Source organism: Drosophila montana, unplaced genomic scaffold (genome assembly GCF_035044405.1).
Source record: "Drosophila montana isolate Dmon_TW-CO22-7 unplaced genomic scaffold, ASM3504440v1 contig_203_1, whole genome shotgun sequence".
Taxonomy (NCBI): Eukaryota; Metazoa; Arthropoda; class Insecta; order Diptera; family Drosophilidae; genus Drosophila; species Drosophila montana.
The window spans coordinates 797,784-802,664 of record NW_026996956.1 but is presented as its reverse complement, the minus strand read 5'-3'; the positions used below and the strand labels follow the sequence as shown (position 1 = coordinate 802,664).

The 4,881-nt window shown below is 34.3% G+C and overlaps 1 long non-coding RNA gene across 2 annotated transcripts; it reads left to right on the top strand.

Annotated features, from left to right (window-relative positions):
- Positions 1-702: 702 nt before the first annotated feature.
- Positions 703-4,002, top strand: LOC135426549 (uncharacterized). 2 transcript variants are annotated; one of them, XR_010435919.1, is made up of 2 exons: positions 703-890; positions 1,221-4,002. It is a non-coding gene; the product is annotated as an uncharacterized LOC135426549 (long non-coding RNA). The 2 variants fall into 2 exon arrangements; XR_010435918.1 differs by having other exon boundaries at positions 1,188-4,002.
- The last annotated feature ends 879 nt before the right edge of the window (positions 4,003-4,881 follow it).

The window sequence follows — 4,881 nt, the reverse complement described above, 5'->3', positions numbered from 1 at the left end:
GAAAAGTCTGAGGATAGTCTTTGAATGTCTATAAATTAATCAAAAGCCATCAAAACTTATGAATTTCAATTTAAATATGTTTTAAATACTAATTAATCAGAAATGTTAAATATTTAAAACGTGTTTATATACATATAATTAATTCACATACATTAGGGTCTAATAGGTTAAATTAAAGAATAAGCCCGACTCAAGGTCATTGTAAGGTATTTTTTTATCTTTTTATTATTATTGTATATTATAACCAACAAACAACACCAAACAATGAACAAGTATAACAAAATGCAGGTTCTCTGCTTAGCTACTATATGAAAAAAATTGATCATTAGCACACTTTGCTATGAAGTCCAGGTTTGCAAACTTGTCACCGTTTCGATGCTTTCACTAGTTGAGAATTCTAATAACTAATACTGTTGACCAAAGCACACGAGTGTATTAGAGCTCGTTAGAGAATGAGAGTTTGTGTTGTGTTGTGCGCGCGCTTTCGTTTAAAGCGTTCATTTTGTTAAGTTTTGCATCATACGTTTTGCTTTCCATTCAAAACGGATCGCGTCTGCTGCGCTTTTGACGCTCACGTTACTGCTGCTGCTGTCGCCGCCGCTGCTGCAGTTGCGTTTATGTTTACGGTTTTGCTTACGTTTTCACATACGAGTTCGTTCGCATTCTCCTCGGCGTCCAGCTGCGTCACGTCGTTGGCGGCATCGGCGTCGGCGTTGGCGACGCGTCGATGCGTCTGACCGGGTCTGGGAGAGGGTTCGTGCGTTTAGTTCGGTTTTCGACTCGAGACTCAACGCAACGGCAAACAAAACGCGCGTTTTTTAACACTTGAAAATAAATAAAAATAATTTCAAAACGCATTCAATTGGGATACGGAAACCGTCGCGGTGAATGTAACTTACCTTACAAAAAAAAAATAATAAAAAGCTTAATAATTGGATTGCTTAGAGCAAAGTAAAATTAAATGTAAAAGAAATAGAAAACGAACAATTGTAAAAGTCCGTTACAGAGACTTTGTGAAGTGGATTTTATAAATAGCCAGCAAATTGCGGCAACTAGAAAGTGAAATTGAAATTAAATGAGAAAAATGAGAAAAAAAACTGTCAAGTCCGTTCGATTCTTTATCTGTGCGAACGTACTTGACATTAATCTGTATAAACAAGTAAAAATGTATTTTTATCTCCTCGAAGATATAATATACATTTTGTTATTTTTATCTGAAGCTGAACAATTCTAAGAAATCAAAGACTAACCCACTCTGATTTGGAAGCAATTAACACTTACAGATTGCAACCTTTGACAAACGTTCATGAATGATAATTCTATGGAATTGATTGTGTGATGAAGAAATATATACCAGTTACTTATTGATATCTGTTGATCACTTGATTGGTCAATATTATCGCTTAATACATAATATTGTTTGCATCTTTTCTGCTCTGTTTAAAATGTCTGCCAAATATTCAAGTGTAAACAATTATTGTGGCGCCCTTTTGGGGCCATTTACTTGTGGCCATAAATTGTATGTAGTTTAAATAACGAATTAAACAAAGCTCGGCATTTATGAAACTATTATAAAATGCATTCTACATATTTACTTTTGTTGTTATTCATTCGTTAAAGGGGAATTCGGGTTCGTTTATGGCTAAAGGCCATTCAATTAATTATTCAGTATATATTAAAGAAAACATTGAATGTCATTTTCAAAACTTTTCATTTCTACGAGCCAAATGCAATTAAACTCTATGCTTTAGAGAATCTCTCACGTCCACATTTATTTTGTGCAACCAAAAAGAAAATTAAAATCACGCTCGATTAGCCAAACAAATGCTAAAACTAATTTTTTGCCGCCTCAAAACTAGTTTGCTGGCAAAAATTACTTTTCATTGGAATTTCGTTTCGTGTGGTTCTAGTTTCTATATATGTGCGTAAATTGCAAACTAATTGATTTATAATTAATTGTTGGTGCTTTTCATCGCACAGTCTCAGCAGTAGGGAAAGCTACAAACTATCAATTCTGGCCCAAATCACAAAAACGACGCCAATCTGTCTCTCAGACGCGTCGTACTTGAAAATTTTTAATTATTTGATTTATGTTTTTCATGCTCAGCAAAATGCTTCTATAGGGTATATATTTGTTGTTGCGAATGCTAAGTATTTACTCTGATTTATTGTGCGGACGGAAATTCAACTTGATTATTGCGTGCAACTCGGCCAATGTAACTCAGAAAAAGAATATGCGTTCTTCGTAATCTACGATATTATCATTAAAAATTAAATAAATCTGTATTAACAATTTCTAAGCATTTTAACGTACTTACATATTTCAAGTATACTTATTTTGTTAAGAGATTTATTTTAATCGTAATATAAAAAATATAAAAGTATTATAACTCTCACATATGGAACAATAAATAAAATTGTTATAAGAAGTGCTATTAAATGGGTTCCCAAATTCATAATATATACCACATCTTTTTTCTTGAATATTTTCTCAAAACCACATATTTATTTTTCTTGCTTTTTGCCGACTTCGTTTACATTAGAAAAAATGTTGAACATGCCGAGTTGAATGGATTGACTTAGACGTCCAACTCATAAGTAAATAAAGCAATTAGAGTCGGTAATTAAACGCTAGCGATTTTATTGAGGCAGTCAAACTGATTTTGTGTTACGCTCAGAAAATCCATTTATTTATAAATACTTGTGCAGCTACCTATTCCTATAAACTTGATATGCTCTCAGATAATAACGACAATTGTGTAAATAATGTGGTCATTGAACTACATATCATTATCTATAAAGGAGTTTGTACTCAGAGAGTGTAAGAGCTAGAATGCTCAAGTTTTTCCTGATACTTCCTTTTCGGCCGAAAGTGATCTAGTGATTGAAAAAATCAGCCTCCAAGTGGGGAGAACCGGTTTGTATCAACAACCAAGCAGTCATTTCTGTGCCTTGCGAACATCAGGAGCCTGAGAGGCTGTAGTGTTTAAGCGTCGGGCTAACGAAAAGGGGGTCGCTTGTTCCAACCCAGCATCCAACCGAGTTCATCTTAGTTTAATGAAAAGTTTTGCTAGACGAAAAAAAATGTTATACAGCTACAATTAGTGAGCACAATTATTTTAGTGTTTTTATGTGCCACTTCCATCGAACTTTTGTTATTTTAATTGCTCCGGTCAACTTACTAGTGCGCATTGCGGCACACAATAATACATATTTGCAATAAGCTAAAAATAACATAAAAAAAGTGAAGCTCATATTTCACACAAAAGGCCAACGGCAGCAACAACAATTTGCTTAAGCAGCAATCCCAACCAAAACAAAAATATTAGCCAACAAATAAAGACAGTAGTAATGGCTGGGGAATGCTAAAAAAAGAGCCTGAATGACCATAGAATGCCGCTCAAATTACTTTAAAAAACACAGACAAACAAACCTTTAAAAATATTCATAAAAAATTCGAGTTTTCCAAGAGACTCGACAAAGTCCTTGATTCTGTTGAAGCTATTCCATTTGCTGTGCGTATTTTACGTTAGTTTCAGAAATGGGGGAAAGGTGTATTACAGACGGCCAAAAGGGGCTGGTCGAAATCAAGTAAACGAATTATAAGGTGTGTGAATTTGGCATTTGGCAGGCAAAGATGAAACAAATAGACTAAAATAAACATATATGAATTTGAATAAGTGGGTTCGCCTGCACATTTGAGTCATGATGGATCGCTAGGTGAGAATCTTATATTATAAACTCATAATTCATAATCATTGTGCGAACAACAATTAAAACGCAGCTCAGCTGTCAATAACTGTCCGCAGCTTTAACGGCACACAAACAAGCCAACACTAATGACCGCTGACCACGGGCAGCTTTCCGCCCGCTGTGCGGCTGCCCGGCGGTCGATCTGGTAATCCACGGCACGTGTAAGCTCTTAAGATCTGCTTCGTTCCAAAAAAAAAATAAAGAAAACAAAATATAAAAATAAAATAAAAGACCCAAGACCATAGAAAATTGAACATTCGAAAACGAATATACAAAAGTAATAGACATGGAAAAAAAATTGGCAATAAGATTTAGGTACCTGTATTGTGTCTGCATGGGTCCAAGTTTGGGGAACGAAGTGATTTGACCCATATTATTGTCTCCGGCTCTTTTTAAAAATAGACATATGTGGGCTTTCAATTGGTAGCTGGTCAGCAATTGAGAATGAGTTATGGATAAAATAAGCTCTGTGTATTTATAAATAAGATATATTTATATAAAGCTCATGAGCAGACCTTTATTTCCCAGGGCCCAAATATGGCACCGAAATGTTCGCATATACCAAAGTGTAAAGCTCTTTCTTCAAAAGTGAGTTTTCAATTTCAATTATGGTGGGAAATGGGGGGTTTTATCAAAAAAGTCAAATATTCTTAATCTGTAAACATTATACGAAAACCTACATTAGTTTTTGCGAGTTAGGAGGAGATATACAAATTTAAACTATTTATTCTCCAGTCCGTTATATATATGTATTTTCAAAAGGTTATTGTACAACTTTTTACACAATTCCAATGGATAGATGTATTCCACAGATATACGCTTCATGATGCATGTTCCAAAGAATAAAACGTTTTTAATATTTACAGAGAATATTAAGTATATGTAAAGATTCGAAATTGCTAGAAGTGCAAATAAAACCAAAAATCAATGAGAGCAATTCGCAACAGTCTTCAAATCAACTCAAATCATTTACAAATTCAAAACAGAAGCCATATCGTTAAATAAATTTAAGCCTAATTATAAATCTTGCTTCGGGCCCTTACCACAGTTTAGTCAGTGTTAAGGTCGCAAATACTAGCAAACGAAAAAGCTGGACAACAATTGTGCCGAAAGCAGAATAAAGTTCTT